This window comes from Dermacentor albipictus, chromosome 7, assembly GCF_038994185.2.
Source record: "Dermacentor albipictus isolate Rhodes 1998 colony chromosome 7, USDA_Dalb.pri_finalv2, whole genome shotgun sequence".
Lineage (NCBI taxonomy): Eukaryota > Metazoa > Arthropoda > Arachnida > Ixodida > Ixodidae > Dermacentor > Dermacentor albipictus.
The window spans coordinates 137204900-137231016 of record NC_091827.1 but is presented as its reverse complement, the minus strand read 5'-3'; the positions used below and the strand labels follow the sequence as shown (position 1 = coordinate 137231016).

Here is a 26117-nt window from a genome sequence, read left to right as displayed (position 1 = left end):
CATTTTGCCTTTGCCATGTGTTAGTACTGTAAGGAAGTACATCAGCATGATGTGCTTGAAACGTTGTTTCGATGAAAAATTCTTGCAAGTCTTGAAGCCCAAAGTCTCTAAGGAAACTCCCTTTCATCGCCGAGGAATGCTGATAATGGATGAAATTCAAGTGAGGAAAGAAATGGCTGTAAACTCAAAAACGATGACCTACGCTGTTCTCGTCGATCATGGGGAGAAAGAAAATCAAAGCAGTGAGCTGGCGGATCATGGTCTTGTTTTTGCTTTTTCTCATTTCGGAGAAAATTATTTAAAGCTGGTGGCTGTGTTTGAATCGAAAGAGTCAACAAAGGGAACAATCCTTGCTCAACTATTGAGTCAGTGTATTGTACATTTGAGAAAGCCGGCTTCTTTGTCGACGGAGTTGTGTGCGACGGCGCTTCCCCTAACCGCGCGATGTGGAAACAGCTCGGCATCAGTGGAATACTCGGACAAGTGGTTAACTGCTTTGAGCACCCAACGGACACTTCAAGAAAAGTATACGTTTCTTCCGACGCACCCCATCTCTTTAAGTGCATTAGGAACCGTCTGCACGACAAGAAAGTTCTAAAAAAAGATGGCCACATTATCAGATGGTCGTGCTACGACGCTGTGTTTGTTGCCGACAGCAAGAACACTGTTGCGCTTTGAGTCTGCCCCAAGCTTGCTTACAAGAAGCACAAAACCATGTAAACCCGTCCAACATGCTGGAGATGAGGGTGAAGCTGGCCACACAGCTTTTCAGCAATTCTGTTGCCAAAGGAATCATGTTTTATGCACGCAGAGGTGCGCCAAGGTTGGCTGACGCGGAACCGACAGCTCAATTTACACTTTTTTTTTTTGAACGACCTAATCGATGCTCTAAACAGCCGGTACCCTGCAGAGGGCATTCGACCAGGAAGCAGAGATTTCATTACTCTCCAAACTGCATCTGAATGGCTCGACACATGGGAAAAACAGGCTGTAAATGGTGGCATTTCAAAAGACCTCTTTTTGACCCAGTCGACTGCCGAAGGTTTGCGCGTTACGCTGAAATCTGTCCAACAACTTTCTACCTACCTTCTAAAAGACTGCAGTTTCAAGTACGTGTTGTCGGCCAAAATGAACCATGACTCCTTAGAATGCTTTTTTCGGCATAATCAGACAGGCGGGAGGTCAAAATGAACATCCGACCTTTCCCACATTCTTGCAGTTATACCGCATGCTAAGTTTGTATTCTTTGTTAAAACCTCCGCAGTTTGGAAACTGTGCAGCGCCTGATAACAGTCAGACTGCCGTTGTTACTCTGGCGGATTTAAGGCAGCTATATCAGAGTTCAGGTATGGAGCAGCCAAATAAACTGCAAGAATTGAAGCAGAAGCTTGATGGGCTGATAAAAGAAGGCAGCTGGGAATGTGATGACATATTTGAGCTAAACGACTGCGACGTAGACGTTGTAGAGTGCATTGTATACTACGTCACTGGCTTTGTCTCAAGAAAACTCGCAAATGAGGCCTGCTGTACGATTTGCAAGGAGGCGCTTGAGGAAACAAAAGAGATCGCAAACGTGCCTGAAGCCGACCTGGTGAATTTAAAAACGAGAGGCAGGCTGACGCACCCGAATATGCATCCTTTTGATCTCTTCAAATACTGTGAGCAGAAGATTGAAAAATATGCGAGTGACAGGCATACGTTCGATGGGACAATTGATGCCGTTCTGGAAAAGTTCCGGTTTACATTTCCATGCAGTCTTTACAAAGAATACATGCTTGCGCAACTGATCCACTACTGCGTGTGCGTGCGTATGCGTCAATGCTGCAGGCTGTTGAAAGGCCAGAAAGACAAAAAGAGCTAGGACTTGCGAAAATTGTCAAAAGTTGTGTGAACCCGTGGTTCGAAGCGACTGCATGAGCGCTAAAATTTACTTTGCCGTGCCATATTTTCCCTCACTTTATTCTCCCACATTAACCAGTTGTTTCCGGACTTGTGCTTCTGTTAGAATTGTTCAATAAATTTCTAAGTGCTTCGACTTTCATGCAGTGAAGCGTCTTCATCATCTTTGCGGGGCGAGTATGGATATAATTCATGTTATCGTAATATCACGCTAACATCCGAGGCGGTGCGCCCGTGTATCTTTTCGGCATTGGTATGGGTCTTTTCCTTGCACAAGGCAATATGTAATAAGCGGCAGAGTTAGTACGAAGCCTACAATGCGAAATGAAAGACAGTGTTTTATTAAGCGCATATGCATGCCATCAACGCCACGTCGAGCTACTGATTTCGACGCTTTCTTTAAAAGAGGTGAAATGTTTTTGTATAAATAAAGGACACTTTACATCCCCAAAGTAGAATACCAGAAGAGGAAATCTTAAGGCCAGTTAACCACGCCGTTCAAGGAAATACAGGCCCAACGCAACGTATAGCGCTCGCGCCGGTCTGGCCCGGTCGCTCGCGGAGCGGAGAATAGCGGGGGAAAGTTGGTCGCGCCATCTGTCGGCTGCCTCCAGAAGTAGAATGTTATGGCAGGGCGCTGGGCGTGGGCGTTCTCTCACCTAAACTACTCTTACACCGTGGTTCGAAACCAGCAAGGCAGTGCATGCCACTGATATGAAAAATGTAAAGGCCATGAAATTAACAAGCTGAGGACCAATATTGTAATCAAACTTTGTCATTAAAGAACATTGTCTAGATTCTTGCACATATGCAACGGCGAGTGAAAAATCTTAATGACGCTGTCATTTGTTCCAATGTATTACGCAGGAGCAGCTGTCACCGGTCGTGTATCGTGAGTAGTTACACCGAAATTACAGCCGCAACAGAGAGCACGTATAAAAAGCAGGAGTTCTGCAAAATAAACGAGGGCGAGTCAAATGAAAGTCGGCCAACGCGAATATATGACAAACGGGGTACCTTATTTAAAAGTAGTCTCCATGATCATTTAGACCTTTGTCCCATTGTCTAACGAGTCGCGTGATTCCCGTCTCACTAAATTCCTTGAGTTGCTGCTTCAAAAAGTCTGCAACTGATTCTTTCACGTCATCGGCCGACACGAATCTGGTTCGCTTGAGCATTTTTCATTTTTTTTTCAAATGCTCCACAATGCGGAAGTCGCAAGGCGAAAGATTTGGGCTGTATGGCGGATGTTGCAGCGTTTCCCACTTGAACATTGATAGTTCTGTATTAACCACATCAGAGACTAGGGGACGGCATTGTCGTGGAACAAGATAACACCATTCGTCAATTTTCCACATAGTTTCTTCTTGATTGTGACACGCAGCTGATCTACAATAATTTATCTACAGCTGATTTACAATAACGAAACGAATTGATAGTCTCTCAAGATTTAGCAAATTCTATCAGTAATGGCCCCTGACGATCGAAAAAAGAAGTCAACAACACCTTTCCAGCGGAAATGACGACCTTTCCTTTGTTAGGGGTGGTGAATTCGAATGTTTACACTCTAAGCTTTGCTGTCGTGTTTCAGGCTCGTAGAAGTGGCACCATGGTTCGTACCCGATCACAAATGGAGACAAGAAGTGGTCACCCTGATTGTGATATCGGATCAGATGAGTCAAGGCAGCGCTGAACTTCGTCTTCTGGCGGTAGTTTGGCAACCATTGGGCAACCATTGCGCACACAAGAGCAGATAACCGAGATGTTCATGAATTATGGCGTGAATCGAACCGTCACTGATGTTCACACGCTCTGTCAGTTCATCGATGCTTATCCTCCGTTCTTGTTTCATCAGCTCATCAAACTTTGCAATTTGGTTAGGGTTGATGGCACGATGGCTTTGGCCCAGCCTAGGATCGGCTTAGCAACTTTTCCGTCCTTCTTTGAACCGTATGCTCGAACGCTTCACAGTGGCCGATCAAATGCGATGTTCAACGTACACGGCAGCCATACGGCGACTAACTTCTTTTTAGGAAATCCTCCAGCTGTCAAAAACCTCAGGGCACCACGCTGCACAACTTCTATGAATGAATGTGTGGTTTTTACTGGCGCAAGAGCCAGGTATGGCCAAAGAGCGCCAAGGCAGTGTTATTGATTTCGTGGTGGAATGATGAGTTCTGTGAAGATGTGACTTGGCTGTAAAGGGGCCTAAAATAGTCGCTGTACAGTGCGTAAAATCTACGTGCTATAAGATTATGGCCATGTCTAATGACCAGTACTGTGAGCCTTACACTGCACTGTGGGAGAATGATGTGATATAAGAAACGTGTAATATGCAAAAATAACTAAAGCACAACTGCCTCACCAGAGCCCTTGAAACACAAGGGCCTGGAGGCATGTGCTATACAGTACGAATATCCCAGCGGCATCCTCTAAAGAGAGGAAGCGCTACGAATATATGGGACTAATAACATGTAAGGCCACATCTCTGAGGAAACCTAGGACTGTGTCTTTATTAAAAAGCGGTTCTGGACCGAGAAACATTGCAGGATGGAGAGGAATGTGCTGCCGGTATGCTAAAGGAAAATGTCTCTTTCTCTCAGATTCGGCTTCCCGACACTCCAGGAGGACGTGGAGGACGGACAGCCTCTCCCCGCATCTACCACAGGTTGGTGGCTCGCTTCCAGTAAGTAGAAAATTGTGTGTGGCAAATGTGTGTCCTATTCTGAGACGGCAGATTAGGACATCTGTTCGGCGCGATTTTGTAGTAGAGGGCCAGAGTCATAACTGTGGCTGTATTAGGTGAAGCTTATTCTCCGTTTTCGCGTCCCACATGCGTTGCCAGTGGTCCCGCAGCCTCCTTCGCAAGAAAGGCCTCAGATCTGTGACAGGCACCTCAGCGGTAGGGTTAACGGTTTGTGATGCGATAGACGTGGCCATCTCATCCGCCAGAACGTTGCCCTCAATGCTCCTATGCCCAGGCACCCTGCATATAATGATATGCTGGTTAGATATGTACGCTTTACACAAGACGGTGTAGAGTTCGTTAAGTACTGGATTTTTGTGTCTATTAGCGGCGAGAATTAGGAGTGGCGCCCTCTCGCGTGTGACGTCACGGCCAGGACGCCGCTCGCTCCGTCTCGCTCGGCGTCCGCGCGCGCTCGTTCCCTTCGTGTATGCTTGGGGTATGGGTGGCTCACTTATTGAAGGTTATGTCGGCTTCTCTCTTCTGTCATGCCTGAACCACAGTTCTGGCATGGCACGTGAGCACGTGAGTCAATAAAAGTTGGGGCTTGGATATCGCAAGCTATGTAGCGTTCAACGGGGCTACTGGTTTTACAATGCATATATGCGCCGTGTCTGTCCATAAATTTTGCGTAAAAAGAATGCCTGCAAATTCAATACTCGAAGTTGTGTACGATGCTTGGCTAAACACTTAACATTCCCTTAGAATTTAGCTGTGAGAGACATTGCATTTTAAATGAAAGAAAAATCTTGGTAATTAGCGTCAGCATGTCATCCGTGTTAGAAAGACATTGCCCAGCGAAGCTGTCATCGTGATTCTTATTACTCTAGTGAGTTGTTCTAGCCAAATATGGCAATTTATTAATACGTAAAAGAAAGAGTTAGGCGCCCATTTTTTATGAAAAAGTTTGCTGCTAGTTTCACCCCTCTCTGAAACAGGCCTTCAAAAAACTAATCGCTCATGGCTGCTAACACGATGGTGCGTCATGTAGAGTATTTACATAGTTAATTCACATATACCGTAGTAGCAATCACCTGAGACAAAAGTTTCGTTATTAAGATCGAGAGCCAATCAATTGCAAGCGATTAAATGTTTCATAGTGGCCCTCAGTAGCCTTTATCAACAATATGGCACACCCATCACGCAACGGCAGCACGCAAGGGTAGCAACCGACTGTCGGTATGGCGAGGCACGCTTTCTTCGTGAAACCCATCAGTTCACTACAATTAAACAACAATTCACTACACTACAAAGCAGTTTTTACCGCTCCGATTGGAATGGCTAAAATATTCTCGAGCTACTACAGCGCAGCTAAGATTGCCTAGAAAATAAAAATTCAAGAACTTTCTGTCTCACCATGTCTCGATCCAGCGTTGTTTAATTGTGCAAGCGGAGAACTATTCGCTTCGTCGGTACATAAAAGAGAACCTCGCCCAACTGCAGGCAAAATAAAGTTTGAACACGTGAAGAACCGCCTAGTTTTAAGAAGCAGTCAAAGAAGCAAGTTGTGCTTGTAGAACCTAACTGCAGTATTAGTTAAGTCCTCGTGTTACCGCCGAGCGTTTCTGTGAAGAAACGCAAAAATTCTATATTACACCATGAAATACTCGTCGTGAGCAAACCAGTTTTAGCGGATTGTAACTGTTGTAGAAGTCATATATAGCCAGCGTCTGTGACATATTTGATGCGCCGCGGCAGGTATGGTATCATAAATGGATTCTTATTTTCTATGTTTTAGCGGTTGTCGATTGAAAAACCCTCAATGGGCTGGTCTGCGATAATTCGGCTGGCAGTGCAGCGTTGCCTTCGAGAGCTGCATTGTCGTCTAAGAAATGAGCTCTTTGAATAAATTTGCGCAAATGAAGACGTCGCAAAAATATATTTCAGACGACCGCCATAAGTATACAAGCAAAGAGAACTAGGGCGCGCAAACGAAAACACCCCAGAAAGCGCCCGAACTGTAGCAGACGACAGGCGCGAGTCCTTGCCCTGACATCACGCGAGCGGCGCTCGCAGCGCCCCTGTAGTTCGTTCTCGGGGCTAATAGAGTGACATCAAGGCCTTCACGACGCTTAGGGAGTCTGTATATATCGCTGATTTTTGAAGTTTTGATTTTCTTATATGATTTGCAGAAGACAGTACTGCGTAGGCCTCGGCCGTGAAGATACTTGTTTCCGGTTGCAGTACACCAGATTCCGAGAAGGATGGGCCGAAGGCAGCATAGGACACCCCGGCATTTGACTTCGAAGCGCCTGTGTAAACTCTGCGCAGGCGTGCTTGTGCTGGAGTTCTAGAAAATGCATTCGGATTTCTATCTTTGGTGCTTGTTTTATTACTTCTAAAAAGAATATGTCACATTCTATCACCTGCCACTACCAAGGTGGTAACAGCCTGGTTGGATGCATTAGGTGAAGCTCGAGGAGTGGAGTAAAGTTTCGTTCGTTCTCTGTCCTCGCTTCACCGTTGGAACTTGAAGCTTCTCGGACGATGATCGGCAGTTGTTGATCAAACGCACGCAGGAAACGATGAGATCAGATGTACAGTCGCGGACAGAATAAAATGGACCACGGCATCTCCGAAAACGTTCAATTCCCGAGCAGCCTGTAGCAGTAACCAGTAAAACTGCCCACGACAACGTTGTTAGCACATTCTAGTCGAGGTCCATAATGCAAAAACCAGATTGCGTTGTGATGTTGCGGAGATATTCAGCTTTTTCTTAGATTTCATGGTCCATAATATTCTGTCCGGGACTGTACAAGAAATATTTATAGGTAAACTTTTCTATATACATAGCAGGTAAAACAAATACATTACAAACTTGAACAATTGAGAAACAAAGTCTCACTCTTCGACTGTCTCAATGACTGTTAGAGCCCAGACTCGTTTTAACGTACATAGTACGGAGGCTCACTGATCTATCAGCAATCCTGATTTCAGCCAAGTCTGAGGGCCAGCATGTCCTCCCGATTTTTATAGTCCAAATATGCAAAGAAAAAAAGGCGGTAGGGCCGTTGGCCCGTCCCACAGGTTCAGTTGCCAATCATAGTCAATCGTTTGTTAAGCCACAACCCACAGGGATGGGCTAACTCTTAAAAATAAACATATTGGAAAACAAAGCTCTTTTCCTTCTTCCCCAAAACTCCGTTGCCCTCTCATTTCTCCGTAGTTAGTGACGGGCTCAGCAAAACACGCCGGGCCCGAACAAGTTATCGCTAGACCGCGTCAAATCCCAACGGCGTCTAGGCCGCAAATGTCTCGGAAGCAGGGGCATCCACACCACGTAGTGGCGCTGTACTCAAAGTTTGGCCGTGTGGGAGACGGATGGCCCTCCTTGTCCTTCAAACTTATTGTCTACAAGACAAAGTTCTCCGAGTGCGTGTTTCCAAGACGCCGTCGTCCGAATGCACTCTTTCGTGTGCACCGCATTCCTACAGCGTGCACTGTAAGCTGGCCTTCGACACCACACAGGCAGTCGCACCCAACAACAAGGCTGGCGATTGCGTTCCGGACGCGTAGAAGATCAGGTTCATGCTCACTGCATGCGGCACGGGGTCAGAGTTGCTAAGTCCTTCTTAACCTCGGCGGCGCCTCCAATTAGTCAGGCACTCGGGCGCCAGACCCACAATACCTTGTACAGCGGTCCCTTTCAAGGCTGGTCTGTGTGACCGTCGGCGGACTGCCAACACCGTGCGCACAATACCGACTTCCCGGAATCGGCACTGCCCTCCTGGCGCCTGCCGCGACGCGTCACCCAACAACGCGCGGTGCCTGTGACCCCACATAACACAGCAACTGTCGCCCCGCTGACATGAGGGGAAGAGAACCCCCTCTCTATACACAAAGCACACGGCCGATTCCTGACATTTAAGAACACGAACAATTTGAGCGACCTTACACGTCCCTCCTGAAGAGTATACTGGGCTCACAATGTGCCCAGATATACTACAAGAGCCAAAGGGCGCTGTGTCCTAGAATTTAAGCTCTGAAGGTTCCGTCAAAGAAAATTGACATACGCTGCCCAACACGGGTGCTGCGGAGTCCGTAAGGAACAGGAAAATGAACTGAAAGGACCACGAAAAAAAAACAATTTTCTCACAGCGATCAAAGAAAAGGGCGAAAGCTCAACCCATTCATGACAGTGAGCATGCAAGAGAAACGCTCATGTATGTACAGGAACACTCCAACACACTGCACGGCACAACAGCAGCAAAGTAACATATGTACATACATAGTATGTCCACAGTCTTATAACCCTCACACACGTGGACGACAACAACCACAGAAAGTTCCACCAAGGCTGAACTGTCGCACGCACACATCCTTCGGGTGAACGGGAACATTCACGCCTGTCCCAGCTGGCATGGCTCTTTCTGTCTATCCTTTCTTTTCTGCTCTTTACTCGATTGGCTCCCATAAACGATTCGAGAGCCTTGACATTGCATCAGCATTGGCGTTACATGTTCCTTTGCCTTGACGCACCGTTACATTGTAGCGCTGTAGTGAAAGCGCCCATCTTGCTAAATTGGCCCCCTTCGGGGTGCTGGTTGTCAAATATGACAATGGGTTATGATCAGAGACAACATTCACCACTGCTCCCAAAAGACAGTAGTCAAATTTCTTGAGTGCCCAAATAATAGCAAAGGCTTCTCTCTCTATAGTCGACAAGCGCGCCTGTGTCGGGTTCAAGCGATGGCTAGCAAAAGCGATCGGCTTTTCTTTTCCGTCCGCTGACATTTGAGCTAAACAGGCACCGGCCGCCGTCGCCGACGCATCAGTGAATAGCCGGTACGGCTGATGAGGCTCAGGAGTGTTCATGGCGACAGCCAGACGGAGAGCTATTTTTTGACTGTCGAACGCGCACTGCGCATCTTCCGACCATGGAATTGAATTAGGAACCCCTCGCCTTGTCAAAGCTGTAAGCGGGCTCCCCACGTCGGCGTAGTTCTCTCTCAGAGTTGAGGGCACCGCAATTTCACCCGTCCACCCCGCAGGGGCGTCTGCGTCAGCAGGCGTTAGGTGTGTTGCGAAACCACGTACCCGAGCACACGAGGGTTGGACCCTCCCGCGTGTAGCCGTGCACGGCTTAGCCGTGTCTGGGGAAAGGGGGATCCTGGAGGTTGAGCCGATGCTGGGTGTTTGGACCTTTAAGGCCCCCCGGCGGAGGCAGCACACCTCTTTGGCCTATGCTTCAAATAGACGGCACCTCCAGACTGACCCACCTGCAGGAAACCGGCAGTCGCCTTTTCCTGTCCTCCTCTCCAATCTTCGTCTTTCTCTCCCACTGTTCCATCTTTCCTGTCTCCTCTTCACTTCTTATTACTTCCGTATTTCTTGGCGGGAAGGGTTAACCGTGTGTAATATATCCAGTCTTGGGTATATATATTAGGTTATAGCGGGGATGCATGGCTGGCGTCTGCAGGTATCCTTCCAACCTTGTAGCGTCCCCTTGTTGGGCTCGGTGGTGGGTGGCCACCATCGCCGCCGAAATTTCCAATGCTATATGGCAAGCAACTTTCCACCATTACCTCATCGCTCCCTCAAGAGGGGGCGCACCGATGAAACTTTCACGTTTTTCATGCAAACAAAGCAATCCTTTCCCAAGTACCACGTTGTCCACAATCAGCACGATATCAAAACAGTCAGAATGATCTCACCATTTGTTGTAGCAAAATGCCTCACGGAATCAAGTGGCCCAGGCTATAAAGTAACGAAGATGGGAAGTGGTGATCTTCTTCTGGAACTTCGCGACAAAGCACAATATGACAAGCTCTCGAAACTTGTAGCGTTTGGGGAAATTCCAGTCTCAGTGGGCCCACACAGATCCATGAACACAGTGCGCGGGGTCGTCTCAGAAGATGACCTTCTCAAACTGAGTGAAAGCGAACTACTAGAAGGATGGCAAGACCAGAACGTAGTAAAAGTGCAAAGAATAACATTAAGGCGAGATGACAAACAAATACCGACCAAACACATAATCATTACTTTCGGAACCAGTGACCTGCCTGAAACAATAGAAACGGGCTACTGCAAGCTACGTGTTCGACCATACATCCCAAATCCGCGTCGATGCTTCAAGTGTCAGCGTTTTGGGCATGGGTCGCAAACCTGCAGAGGGCGTGATACTTGCGCTAAATGTAGTTCAACAGAACACGCTTCAGACATCTGCACTTCAGCAATGTGCTGTGCCAACTGTAAAGGAGATCACCCATCCTACTCGCGATCGTGCCCCTCGTGGAAGAAAGAGAAACAAATCATAGAACTGAAAGTCAAACTAAACCTATCTTTTCCAGAGGCACGTAAACGTTTCGCTCTCCACAATCAGTCTAGCCCTTCCTACACCGATGTGGCGCGCCGGGGGGCAGCGCTACATCATTCGGCGGCCGCCCAAGTCACACGGAGTGTGACGGCGGTCACGCCATCAGCCCCCCCGGCCGGAACAGCCAGCGCTGTTCCAGCCCCCGCAAAAGAGGAACAGCAGGCCCCCGGGCCTGTTGAACCCAGGGCCACTGCTCGTGCAGATCGGCCAACCAACCCCGCGAAAATCCCCGCTCCGCGGGCAATATCCACCGCCTCAGACGAGGTGATGGATACGAGCACAAATCACGCCCAAGGAACGGCGCGGCTCCCTCGAGCGCGCCGGGAAGAAAGAGAGAGCTCGCATCAAGGGGCCTGGAAAGGCTTCGTGAGCTTAGCTCTATTTCTTAGACACACAGCACAAAATCCACACATTATGGATACACAGATAATACAATGGAATGTCAGGGGTTTACTCCACAACCTAGACGACATTTACGAACTCTTAAATAAGTACAATCCAAAGGTGCTGTGTGTCCAGGAAACACATCTTAATCCTTCACGCACGAACTTTCTCCGGCAGTATACCGTTTATCGAAAAGACCGCAACGACGCATTTGCCTCGTCTGGCGGTGTGGCAATTTTGTAGATAAGGGTGTTGCTTGTCGGCAACTACAGCTTAAAACACCCCTAGAGGCAGTTGCAGTCCGTGCGGTACTGTTTAATAAGCTGATTACAATTACCTCTGTATATATCCCCCCGAACTACCAACTGTCAAAAACAGAATTTGACACCTTTATCTATGAACTTCCTGAACCTTACATTGTCCTTGCAGATTTTAATGCACACAACACCCTTTGGGGAAGCCACCGTTGTGATGCCAGAGGACGCTTAGTGGAAAACTTCCTGCTCTCTACAGATGCTTGCTTGCTGAATGGAAAAGATCCTACATTTCACAGTGTCGCAAACAAAACATTTTCATCTATTTATTTGAGCATTGCATCGAGTTCACGCTTGCCGCATCTGGACTGGAACGTGATTGAGAATCCGTATGGGAGTGACCATTTCCCCATTGTCATAAAACTAACAAAAGCTCATGAGTGCTCTCCACATGTCCCCCGGTGGAAAGTCGATTGTGCTGATTGGACACGATACAGGGAGCTAACACATTTGACTTGGAATGACATCTGTAATCTATCTATCGAAGATGCAGTGACATATTTCACAGCGTTCAAAGTTGATGCGGCGTCAGTATGTATCCCCGTAACAAATGGATCGTCCTGTAAGCGACGTGTTCCATGGTGGAACGATGACTGCAAGAAAGCGCGTAGAAATCAAAATAAAGCTTGGAACAACCTTCGAGAGTCTCCAACTACGGAGAATTTGATCATTTTCAAGAAAATAAAGTCTGAGGGTAGAAGAACGCGGTGCCGTGCCAAAAGGAAGAGCTGGCAAAGATATATTTCTAGCATCAACTCTTATACTGACGAAAGAAAAGCCTGGAACAGAGTGAATAGAATCAAAGGTCGGCAAACTCATCCACTACCTTTAGTAAACACGCAAGGAAATACCCTTCAGGACCAAGCTGACTCTCTTGGGGCACATTTTGAAAACATTTCTAGCCCATTGCATTACTCCGATGCATTCCTTAGATACCAGAAACAAGCTGAGAGACTGCCTCTGGACCTAAAAGGAAAGAGCGATGAATCGTACAACCGTCCTTTCAATACGGCTGCATTTCAGGCTGCACTACATAGTTGTAATGAATCAGCTCCTGGAACCTATCGAATAATTTACGAGATGATTCAACATCTGCATCCCGAAGCACACAAAACACTCCTCTCCCTTTTTAACGTCATATTCTCTGCTAGCTACATCCCGTCAACCTGGAAGCAAGCAATCATAATTCCTATTCTGAAAGACGGCAAGGACCCGTCTTTGGCCAGCAGCTATAAGCCTATAGCCCTAACAAGCTGCCTATGTAAGTTTTTTGAGAAAATTACTAACCATCGCTTGGTGCATTCTCTTGAAGGTAACAAGATACTAGATCCTTTGCAGTGTGGCTCCAGGGAACATAGATCCACAACAGATCAACTTGTCCGTATCGAGACAAATATCCGGGATGCCTTTGTGCACAAACAGTTTTTCTTATCGGTATTTTTAGACATGGAAAAAGCATACGATACCACTTGGCGTTTCGGAATTATTCATGAGCTGGAATGGGCGTCCGAGGCAACTTGCTAAAGGTGATCCAAAGTTATCTGTGCAACCGCACATTTCATGTTCGTATTGGTAATGTCCTATCTCGTCTATTTACTCAGGAAACAGGTGTGCCACAAGGTGGAGTGCTGAGCTGTACTTTATTCCTTGTAAAAATGAATTCGCTCCATACTATCATACCACGTACAATGTTTTATTCCGTACACGTGGATGATATCCAAATGGGGTACAAGTCATGTAATCTTAGTATCTGCGAGCGACAAGTGCAGCTTGGCCTGAATAAGTTGTCTAAGTGGGCAGACGAGAACGGCTTTAGGCTGAACCCTGAAAAAAGTACATGCAGTCTTTTCTCCAATAAGAGAGGGGTAATACCGGAGCCCGTTATTGATATTAAAGGGGAACGGCTATCTGTTAGCCATGAACATAGATTTCTAGGCCTCATTTTAGACTCCAAACTAACTTTTATCCCACACCTAAAATATTTGAAAATGAAATGCTTGAGGACGATGAATCTACTGAAGCTCTTGTCCCGCACATCTTGGGGAAGTGACAGAAGATGCCTCTTGAGCTTGTACAAAAGCCTTATACGGTCACGCCTTGACTACGGAGCCATTGTGTATAACTCTGCCACGCCTAGTGCTTTGAAGATGCTCGATTCCGTCAACCACTTGGGTATCCGTCTTGCTACTGGTGCCTTCAGGACTAGCCCTGTAGAAAGACTGTATGCTGAATCGAACGAATGGTCCCTACATCTCTAAAGAACGCATTTAACTCTCTTTTACGCCCTTAAGGTCAAATCAAATTTCAATCATCCGTGCCATTCAGTTATTCACGACCTGTCTACGGCTTTTCCGCAACCGCCCAGGCACTAGACCTCCTCTGTCCCTTCGGTTGGAAGCATGGTCCGAGGAAACAGGTGCGCCGATTTTAGAGAATGTCATAATGGCAACTACGCGGCTTCCACCGCCGTGGGAGTGGCAGTCTATCGAATGTGATGTCTCGTTTGCAGAAATAACAAAACGAGCACCTGAGGCACAGATACGGTCACATTTTCTTGAGCTTCAGGAGAAATATTCTTGTGCTGAATTTTACACAGATGCCTCTAAGTCGTCTTCTGGTGTTGCTTTCTCAGCACTAGGATCAGAATACTTAATATTCGGTACATTGAACCCATATACATGTATCTTTACAGCGGAAGCATATGCAATACTCTCTGCAGTGAAGCACATCAGGCAATCGAATCTTACAAAGGCTATAGTGTTCACAGACTCATTGAGTGTAGTGCAAACCCTTATGAATGTACGTAAACATAACAACACTGTCTTTAACCAATTGTATACATTACTGTGCTCAGCTTATAGTGCTAAGCAAATGATCATCCTATGCTGGGTACCTGGCCACTGTGGCATAAAAGGCAACGAAGCTGCTGACGCGAAAGTTACTTCGGTAGCTTTTAGTGACACAGACATAAACATACCCATCCCTGCTACAGGTCTCAACGCATACTTGCGTCACAAACTGAAAATCCACTGGCAGCAGCAGTGGAAGGCTAAGATATCAAATAAACTGCACTCGATAAAACCCAAATTAGGATATTGGGTATCGGAGAGAACATCACGATATAACGAAGTGCTCCTTTGCCGATTAAGAATAGGACACACTTACGGCACTCATTCTTACCTCTTGACTGGGGGGTATCCCCCTACTTGTAGTAAGTGCAGCCAAAATCTCACAGTGCTGCACGTCCTTATTCAATGCCCTGCAATAGAAGCACAGAGAAAAAAGTATTTCATTTCTCCATATCGAGAGAATATTCCTCTTCACCCGAAATTTTTTCTTAGCAATGAACCGCTTTTTAATCCGAAACTAGTTTTAGAGTTTTTAGCCGAAACAGATACGCTGGAAATCATTTGGCGAGGGAATTTTTGCGCGCGTATGCCAGCCCTGGACTCAAAGGCTTTCTTGAAGCTAACGTGTCTATGTTACGTTGTATCGCATCATGCTTTTAATGAAACCCCATTACCATAGCTCACAGCACTACTTGGTCAGTGTCATTATTTTAGCAACTGTATATTTTACGCCATCCACGGCAACAGATTTTAGGCCTTTTTACAGCCATGTCACATATACCATGAGAAATTCATTGTATAATTCATTGTCTACACCATTCACCATGCACTGTTAACATTATCTTTGTCATGGCGCTCTTTGGCCAAACCTGGCCCTTGCGCCATAAAGCACCACACATCATCAATTTCACCCGTCCAAGTTTACTGCAATATTGATAGGGACCCATTTGGGTTTGTACCGTACAATAGCCTGAACGGCGCCACCCCGGTGGTATCATGCGGCTCTTCGTGATACGCCCACAGAACAAATGGGATCAGCTTGTCCCACTTTCTTCGGTCCCATTCCATTACATGATACAACATATTTTTGCGGACTCTGTTCCATCTCTCAACCACTCCGCTGCCCTCAGGGTGTTCGGCAGTGGAGAAACTGGGTGAACAGCCCAGTTTTTCTAACATTAACTGTGTCAGTTGAGATTTAAAGTTAGTACCTTGGTCTGAACAGATCGTTCCCGGCACTCCAGTACGACTGAAAATTTCCAGTAAAGCCTCGCATGTGGCCCTCGCTGTCAGGGATAGGAGCGCCACTGCCTCATTGCGTCTTTCTTCTGGTAGGACCAGTTGTCTCACTTTGACTCCTGCTAAGGAATCCCAATGGTACAAAAGTCCGTCTGACACGAACATGCCAGCTTTGCCGTTTCTCGCATCATTCCAGGCCTTTTTCAGGCTTTCATCGGCAAGCTGAGCAGCTCGAAATCCCTCCCGCTGACTGGGCACCCCATTTACATCTTGTATAAAACTATTCCCTTGCAATTTAAGCATTTCATCTGTCGTTTCTTCGCAACTTAGACCGCAGTCTGGCTTCGTGTTATCGACCATTTCGACTGATTGGACCCCAACGGAATTGGCTACCCGCGGAATATTTTTTTCTCCAAACTCCTCTTTTTCCTGAGCCGGCAGTAGTTCCCAATCTTCCTTTGACAGCAGGCAGTCAACCCCGTTTGCAAGTTCGTCTGTAACCGCGCACACCAGATCGATCCTCTGCGGTTGTATCACAGCCCCCGGGCGATGCATGCCTACGGGCAGCGTAGCTAGGTTAGCTCGAATGGTGTTTCCGAATGCCGACTCGAGTCTTACTGTTCCCGATGGCTCCTGTAAAACGACGGGCAACATACTTTTACGGACTACCGTTATCTCACTACCTGTGTCCAACACAGCTTCTGTTGCTATACCCCCACACATGATAGGGATAAGGTCCAGCTTTGACCTCCCTGAACTAGCATTTTGAGCTAAGACTTGTACTTTAGCGCTTAGCACCCTTTCTTGCTCTGGTGGAAGTTCTTCACTTACAACAGCAACCTTCTGTACCATTTGTTTTTGCACAGTCGGCGCTTTCCCCTGCGGTTCTTTATCTGAAGCTTTTGGGCAGTCTCTGGCTAGGTGACCCTGTACATGACACATGTGGCATTTTAAATTTGTCCTCTGCGGGCTAGCTAGTTTTGCGTGCTGCAGCAGTGATGCTGTTGCGGCTGGCTTAGTTGCTCGTCCTTTCCCTTTAGCTTACTCGAAAGTCTCGAGCACTTTCGCCACCTCCACTGGCTTAAACCAATCTTCGCCCTCCCGCAAAAGAACATATTCAAGGGCTTCTGAGCTTAGACTAGCTTTCATACGGTCAGCGACCATAAGCTCCGTCATAGCTTCTTTGGTGTTTGCATTGCGAGATTGAAGGTAATATGCCAAATAAGTTCTAGCGCGGGACGCGAACTGAGCCCAAGTTTTCTCCTTTCGTTTAGATGCCTTTTCAAACCTCTCCAAGTATTTAGCTGGCGTGAGTTTAAGTTCATCTAATACCGCCTTCTTTACAGTCTCATAATCAGTACATTCCTCGTCATTGAGGCCACGCAACAGATAACGAACCCACTCGGCCAGCGCAGGCATGATCAAATGTACACGGCTGTGTTCTGGTACTTGAAAAGATGAAAACAACTTTTCAACCTCCTCAAACCATATCGGAACGTCAGCGTCACAAGGCAACCAGTATGCCTTAAGCACTTTAGCACATTGCGCTATTCCATCCGTGATGTCACGGTGGCGATCGCTTCCTTCCGACACTGAAGGCGGCCTGCCCGACTGCTCAAGCTCCACTCTCCGTAAAGCAATGCGCTCGCACTCTAGCTGCAGGAGCACCTTTTCCAGCTCCAGCTCCAAGCATCTCACCGCCATGGCTTCTGGATCCGTCGTGCTCGGAGCCTGCGCAGCGCCTTGCGCCTCACTATCCATTTCAGTATCCGACGTCTCAGGCTCAGTCTCTCCAACGCTTTGCAGTTCCTGCCGTCTCTGACTCTGTTTGTTCAGATGCCGTATCACTGTTTACGTTAGCCTCAATCGCATTTGTTGTTCTGCGCGTGAACACCATTAACCTCACTGAACAACAGCCATGCCAACCTAGACAAAACGCAAGGAATCCCGCTCACCCGCTGCAGCTGGGGGCGCTGCCTGACGTCCTTGTCCAGATGAATTGCACCCCTTGCGGAATTCGCTGGTGGCCCTCTGATTCCTTGCGCCTGGCTCGCTGCTCGTTGCTCGTTGTGGGGCTTGCCGATCCTGTCGTGCTGCGCCAGTAAAGTTTCGTTCGTTCTCTGTCCTCGCTTCACCGTTGGAACTTGAAGCTTCTCGGACGATGATCAGCAGTTGTTGATCAAACGCAGGCAGGAAACGATGAGATCAGATGTAAAAGAAACATTTATAGGTAAACTTTTCTATATACATGGCAGGTAAAACAAATACATTACAAACTTGAACAATTGAGAAACTAAGTCTCACTCTTCGACTGTCTCAATGACTGTTAGAGCCCAGACTCGTTTTAACGTACATAGTACGGAGGCTCACTGATCTATCAGCAATCCTGATTTCAGTCAAGTCTGAGGGATAGCATGTCGTCCCGATTTTTATAGCCCAAATATACAAAGAAAAAAAGGCGGTAGGGCCGTTGGCCCTACCGCCTTTTGGCTGGTTATACGGTTCATTCTGTCTAGATTTTCGTAAGATTGGCTTACGTTCTTCTATTTCTTTAAGTTTAAAAAAGGATTGGGAATAGTGGATTGAGCTCGACACGCGCTCAAATTGCTCTCCAAGTGAGTCTGCCTGAGCTTCCAGGGTATCGCCTTCTGTGTTTACCAAAGGGAGTGAATATGTTTGCCGCCCTCTTATTCTATTAACCCTGTTCCATACTTTGGCCTCATCTGTATACGAGTTGATGTCCGATAAAAACCTTTGCCAGCTCTCTCTTCTGGCCAGTCGGCGCGTTCTCCTGTCTTGGGACTTTGCTTTCTTAAAGTTAACAAGATTCTTCGCAGTGGGAGAGGCGCGTAGCAACCCCACGCTTTGTTCTGTTTCTTTCGAGCGATCCTACATTCGTCGTTCCACCACGGGAAACACCGTTTACATGCCAAGCCATTTACTTCCGATATGCATTTATATCCGGCATCTATTATGAAGGCTGTAAAATACTCCACTGCAGCATCAATTCCTAACGAAGACATTCCGAAATTTTTCCCAAGCAGCTGTCTCAATCTTCACCTAGGAGCCTGTGGTGGATACTCGTTTTCTTTAGGTGATTTTAGCAGTATGGGGAAGTGGTCGCTCCCGTAAGGATTGTTGGTAATTTCCCACTCGAGTTCAGGCAGTATACACGGGGAAATTAGGCTGAGGTTAATTGAAGAAAATGTTCTGTTTGCGAGAGAATAATATGTGGGTGCCTTCTTATTCAGCAGACACGCACCAGAAGAGGAGAGGAACTGTTCAACAAGATGACCGCGCTCATCTATACGAGAGTCGCCTCACAGGCAGTTGTGCGCATTGAAATCCCCAAGGACAATGTAAGGTTCTGGCAATGCATCTATGAAGGACTGAAATTCATGTTTAGTTAATTTGTAATGTGGGGGTATGTAGAGCGAGCAGACAGTGATAACTTTGTTTAGGAGAACAGCACAAACCGCCACTGCTTCAAGAGGCGTTTGTATAGTTACAAACGTTGGCACGCTATGCCTTTCTGAATAACAATGGCAACACCGCCCGATGATGCGAGAGCATCATCGCGATCTCTGCGAAACGTAACATACTGTAGGAGAAAATTTGTGTATTTCGATTTTAAGTGTGTTTCCTGTAGACACAGCACTTTTGGATTGTGTTTGTAAATGAGTTCCTGCACATCATCAAGGTTTCTAAGAAGACCTCTGACGTTCCACTGAATTATCTGTGTATCCATATTTGAAGTAAATAGGTGCTGTGTGTACGGAAACAGAAGTATTAATTACAGAGATTTCAGGGATTAGGTTACAGGGCTCTTTCGAGGCCCTGTAATCGGGGTTTTGCCCTTTCTGAAGCGTTCGAGGGAGGCGCTTGGCGCCCTTTGAGGATAGGTGTAGTGTCCATTGCCTCTTGTGAGGCGCCGGACACGTGCTCTTGCGAGCGAGAAGTTACCAGGGAGAGTCCCGCCTTGGAGGGCAAGACCCCTGCGCCCACCAGCGGGGAGGTCGATGGGGCTCCCTGGGGGATTTGGCTGCGCCAGCCGTTGCCAACGCTCGAAGGGACCTGGGAGGTTGAGGCAGCCTCGGCTGCGCCCACCTTCGGGGTCGATGGTCTCTTCTCCTCGGTTGACGGAGCAGCGCTAGCTGCAACCGCCGCGGGGGCAGATTGCGTAACTGCCGACTCACTGCTTGTTGGTCGGACAGCCGCCGGAGGCCGTTGTGACGCTGCCCCCTGACGCGCCGCTTCGGCAAAGCTTTTCTTTGGCAGGTATGCTACCCGCCTGCGCGCCTCTTTGAACGATATATTCTCTTTTACTTTGATCGTTACAATTTCTTTTTCCTTCTTCCAGGAGGGGCACGACCGCGAGTACGCGGCGTGCTCCCCATCACAGTTTACACAGTGGAGAGGGTTCTCACAAGTTTCAGTGGTGTGTTCAAGGGCACTGCATTTTGCACATGTTTGACGGCCCCGACAGCTCTGCGAACTGTGGCCGAAACGCTGGCATTTGAAACATCGAAGGGGATTTGGCACGTACGGATTTGGCACGTTTGGCAGGACACTTCGACCAATGGTGATTATTAAGTGCTTCCTCTGAATTTCTTTAGCACCTCGCCTCATCTTAATTCTTCTGACATTGATAACATTTTATTCGCTGACGCCGTCCACGAGTTCTGCTTCAGTCAGCTCAAGCAAGTCATCATCCGACACAACACCGCGGGTGGTGTTCATTGTACGGTGCGGGTGTGATGTGTGGTGCGCGACATGGTGCGGTGATCGGGACGGTCAGGAGCAGACGACAAGGAGTGCGCGCGTCGAAGAAAATTCCGTGCTGGAAGGAGAAAAAGGACAACGCCGAAGAGCGTCCGGCACGTGAACGCGCGGCGCCAAAAAAACAACTAAAAGAAGAAAAGCAAACCAATTAGGAAAGAACACGGGGCGTCAGGCAGCCAATCGGAGAATGCCTAATCGGCCAGAGAGAAGAAAAAGCGTCGTGCGCTGGCAGGAGGAGACGCAGGGGAGACGCCAGGAGGGTTCCAGGAAGCGACGGCAGGAGGAGGTCAACCACCGGAGCGGGCGTTGAAGACGGGCCATCGGGTTACCCGAGCCACCAGGACTTCACCCGACCGGGGCCTCCTGCCAACCTGTTCCTGTGCGACGCCCGTCGACCCGAGCTTGCCGCCAGCTCCTCAAGGCCGGTGAGCTTCTGTGCTCGTGGGCACGACGAGAACAGTCGGGCTACGGGCCCGAGTTCTACGCCAGCTGCCCTGCCAGAACGCCACCCCCGTCTGTCGTGCCGCCTACTGCCCGAGGCCGGCATTCGAGCTTCTGTGCCCGTGGGCAGGACGAGAGCAGTCGGGCTACGGGCCCCAGCTCTACACCCAGCTGCACGGCCAGAACGCCGCCGCCGTCTGCTCGTGCCACCAAGCCGCCTGGTTTACTTCTCCGAGACAGAGCTGGACAGCTCCGGTCGCCCGGTCAACCAACTTAGACCACGACTTTTGGTGAGACCGGCGCCACAGCGTCGCACCTTCGAGACTGTTATGTTTCCCTGCCGTCGTGGCAAGCCCGGACTCGCGCACTACTTAGCTCCATACTAGCCCCAAATGTGTGTCTTGATGTGTATTTGAGTGTTTCTTTTATGTTTGCTATTTTCTTCTATTTATTTTTTAGCCTTTTTTAATTCCATTAAAAGTTTGTGTGTGTGTTCAAACCAACGGCTTTGTCCTCAAATGGGTTCTCGGAGGCTCCGCCTAAGAGAACCGTTAAAACATTTGAGTGCACGAACCTTTGCCCCCATATTAGGGTCATCACAGCGGGTTTACTGTTATGTGGGTCTCGCCAAATGACACTAGTTTCGGTAGTTTTTCATATTGTTTCAAATCACGGAGCTCCAAGAGGACGTCACCGCTTGCCATCCTCGACACCTTGTAACCTGGACCAAAAACATTAGTCAACAACTTTGAGACAAGGAATGGTGAAATGGTTCGCACTGCTCTGTTTGGCTTTTCAGAATGAATAACGTGGAAGCGGGGAAAATTCTTGATTTGGTGTCCGAAAAACTTGAAGACATCTTCGGTGCACCCTTGTTTCTGAGGGCGATCAACAAGGGAGGGGAAAGAAGTGACACTAGTGTACCGTGAATAATGTGAAGTGATGAAGCGAGCGGCTCGGTTTTGAACGGATTCCAATGATGAGACTAGGTAATCTTGAGATGGATGCCACACAGCAGAGGCAAATTCGAGTTGTCAACGGACAAATGTCAAGTACGTCAACTTCTTTACCTCTGGGGATGCCTTCTTTAGATTTCTTTGTAGATACCCGAGTGAGCGCGCAGCTTTTCGAGGTATTGTTTCGATATGTGTTATCCAAGAGAGTGATGAAGTCAAAATAAGACTCAGGTACTTGTAAGATGAAGTGGCGCTGATGTTGACAGAGCTTATGCGATAAGTGGACTGAAAAGGACTGCGTTCTCGGGTAAAAGACATAGATTTGCATTTCGATAAGTTGAGAGGCATGTGCCATTTTTCGCACCATAATGAGATGGCATCGAGGTCACGCTGCAGGCAAAGAACATCGTCAGAGGAGTTAACAGCGTTGTCAACTACGCAGTCGTCTGCGAAAAGCCGTAGTTTACAATGTATGCTAGCAGGCAAGTCGTCTAATAGATTACAAATAATAAAGGGGACAGACAGGCGCCCTGAGGGGCGCCCGAAGTCACATCGGTAAGATGTGAGCGGTGATTGTTTGTGGAGGTGTTATTGCGTGCGCCAGGATAGGAATTGTTCGATCCATCTGAGTAAGTTATTACAGATTCCAAGTCCAGATAGTTTTTGCATTAGGAGCTTGTGAGGCACCTTGTCAAAAGCTTTTGAGTAATCTAAGAAAACGGCGTCGATCTGCAGGTTCCTGTCCATGATAAGCAGAATGTCGTGGGTGAATTCGGCGAGTTGGCAATCACACGATAAGTGTTTTCGGAAACCATGCTGAAATGGGTAGAAAAAATTATTGCTTTCAAGGAATTTCATTAGGTTTGAGGCTATAATGTGTTCAAGTAATTTTGAGGAGATGCTTGTAACGGAGATTGGGCGGTAATTGGTAAGGTTTGAGCGGTCACCTGATTTAAAAATGGGCAAGATATTAGCTTTCTTCCAGTCACCTGGAACAGTCCCCGTTTCTAGCGATTGTTTGAATAGTACGCAGAGTATTTGTGCTGATACATGAGAGGTGTTCTTCAGAAGTTTACTACTAATAGTATCACAGCCAGCGGAAGATGATGGTTTAAGGCTATTGATTAAGTTAAATATGCCCTCCGCGTATATGTCTATAGGTCTGGCATAGTTTGCACTGAAGCAGTAAGTGTGGGCAGGTCAGGTACGTGAATGGGAGCAGTAAATAAAGAAGAAAAGTAGTTATTTAGGGCAGTTGCGCATTCATCATTATGGATAGGTTCACCATCGAGGTCAACGAGTTCGATGGTGTTAGATCTGTCTTTAGTGCAGAGCATGCGCCCAAATTTATTTGGATTTGATCGGAGAATGGAGAGTAGATCGAGACTGTTAAATTTATCTTTAGCTTGACTAACCTCCTGAATATACAGTTTTACGCATGCGCGATACCTTTCCCACGCTGCAGTGCTATAACTCTGATTTGCTTTCCTGTAGAGATGTTTTTTACGTTTAAGAGATTTTACACGTTTAGTAAACCAATGGTTGTTATAGTCTGATTTTACGACAATAGTGGGTATGTACTTATCTTTTAGCTTTAACATTGCGTTTCTAAATAGCTCCCAGTTGGAGTTCACTGAGCGTGACGAAAGATCTGAAAGTTTTGCCAAAATGACTCTAGTCCACTGTTTATGGCCTCATAGTTACCTCTCCGGTAGTCAAAGATTAGTTTTTGGGTAGATGATTTCTTACTCAGGGGAAGACGAATAACAACGTGCAGGAGACAATGATCGCAGAAGCCAGGTATCGCGGTAATGGCCGAAATGTTGTCCGGGTGACATGTAAGAAGTAAGTCGAGTATGTTATCGCCTCTGATGGGGCATGCTATCATCTGCTGGAGGTTGAAGTCTTCTGTTACTTCAAGAAACTGCATTGCTTCAGTGGATAAGGTCCCTGTTGATACCCCCTGTTTAATTACCCCTGTTTAATTACCTCCAGTTAATCTGGGGGTAATTAAAATATTCGAAAAGAAAAACTGGTGCATTCGGCAGCTTGTGTTTAATGTTTGCTAGGGATTGGGACAGCAAATCAATGAAAGCTTGCTGTTTATCAGGTGGTCAATAACAAATTCCAAAAACTGTTCTTATCGTATTGTTATAGACACATACCCATGAAAGTTCAATGTTACTATCCTGACATAGTAGGTAAGATGATAATGTCTTTCTAAGAGCGATAAGAACGCCTCCTCCCCTTCGGCCTTGCCTATCGTTACGGTATAATGTGAAGTTAGTGGTAGACGGAAAAACTTCGTTATCGTCTATGTCCGAGCTCAGCCACGTTTCTGTTAGCAAGATGATATCGGATTTTGTGTCGCTAATATAGCTGTGTAACTGATCTCACTTTGGCACTACACTTCGTATGTTAGTGAACGCTATGTTGAAATTCAAAAACTTAGGCAGCCTTTTGGGAGTGGAACTTGAGATAGTATTCTTGAGGCATCATTTGGTCAAGGCTGTGGGTGTACTTACAGAATTTATAGTTTGCGTGTACGCATGACGCATTGGTGATGTGTATTCCTCAACTTTAGAAGACGCGATGTCATAGAAAAAACACTTACTACCGATATGAAGTTTATCGAAACTGAGTTTGAATGCACATTTCTGAGTTCGGGCGAACTGTGATAGTTTAGATCTAGACGCGCGCGTGGTAGCCTCGAAGTCTTCTCTGATGGCATAGCTGGTATCTTTTAATTTTCGTCCATGAGACAGAATGTTGTCCTTTGTCTTAAAATGGGTGAATTTTGCAATGATAGGCCGCTTCTTTGATTCGGAAAAATTACCAATTCGGTGCGCTCGCTCAATAGAGTTGGGTTCTAATTTAATGTTCAGATTATCTGCGCACAATGCCAGTATTTTATCTTCGGACTCCTTCCATGACTCACCGACACAGTCGTCTAATCCTAAGAATAGTAATTACTTCGTCGCACCCTATTACTAGTATTTATGCTTGCAGTTTTTAGGGCTGCAATATCGTTGCGGATCTGAGTTGTTTGGGATTTTGAAGAATCATTGCCTGGTGTTTGTCTGGTGCATTCCAGCAGTGTTACGTGTGATTGAAGGGACAATAATATCTTGTCTTGGTTTGCTTGAAATGCTCGTATTTCTACGATTTCTGCTCGAATTGCCTCTAACAAAGGGGTGAGGTCGGTAGCAGCGAGTGGGCCTGGATTCAACTCGACATCACCTGACAATAACAGTATAAGCTCTGAAAGCAGTTCAAAAGCAATCATGTCACAACGTAAACAAATCACAAAGCGCCAATTTACGTGAATGGGGCAAGACACCGCAATGAGAAAGTGGTCACTACTACGAAAATCCTTTGAGTTGCCGAGGTAATAAACCTGGAACGATACGTGGATCAGCATGGTGTGCCGAGCGGTGTCGTGCCTCACGTAGGCGCCATTCCAATCCCGGTTAAGTAGTGCTTAATGCGGTCCTGTGACAAGTGACGTAGGCGAGGCGGGGTGTTGCCAGACGGGCACTTCCGTGCGCGCTGGAACTGGATGTAGGAAAGGTGGCGGAGAAGGGTTGGTTGGTGGCGATGGGTTCAGTTGCGTCGACAGAAGATGGCGTCGGCAATGGTAACGGGTCCGGTAATGTGCACGGGAGAACAAGGGGCCAGCATAGCAGCACCTGGAACGATACGTGGATTAGCATGGTGTGCCGAGCGGTGCCGTGCCGCACGGCGCCATTCCATTCACCATTCCATTCCATTCCATACGTTGGGCGCCATTCCATTCCCGGTTAAGTAGTGCTTGGTGCGGTCCTGTGACAAGTGACTTAGGCGAGGCCAACGTTACTAGATTATTTTCAGTTGTCAAACTCCGCCGCGGCACCTGGCCCCTTTCTGTCGCGCTCGCGGGGTGGCGTGCGCGACACTGTCGGCCTAGAGTTACTGTATATGCTACCAAAGGTAGCAGAGTTGCGCGTAGGTCCGCCATCTTGCCTGGGAAGCAACCAAATCTATGCGGCGAAGCCGCACTTTGTTTTTGCAGGCGACATGCCTACCGTATCGTCGATCGACCGCGGACGCTTTTGCATCGCTTGTGGACAGCTTTTCCGCCTAATCGCAAACAAAGTGCATCGAAACAGCTGACTGAAAAGATCGTCAAGAAAAAGGCGCCAACATTGGCCC

At 47.4% G+C, this 26117-nt stretch overlaps 1 pseudogene; it reads left to right on the top strand.

Annotated features, from left to right (window-relative positions):
* LOC139047931 (uncharacterized) overlaps positions 1–6874 on the top strand; it is an 86052-nt pseudogene extending 79178 nt beyond the window's left edge.
* The last annotated feature ends 19243 nt before the right edge of the window (positions 6875–26117 follow it).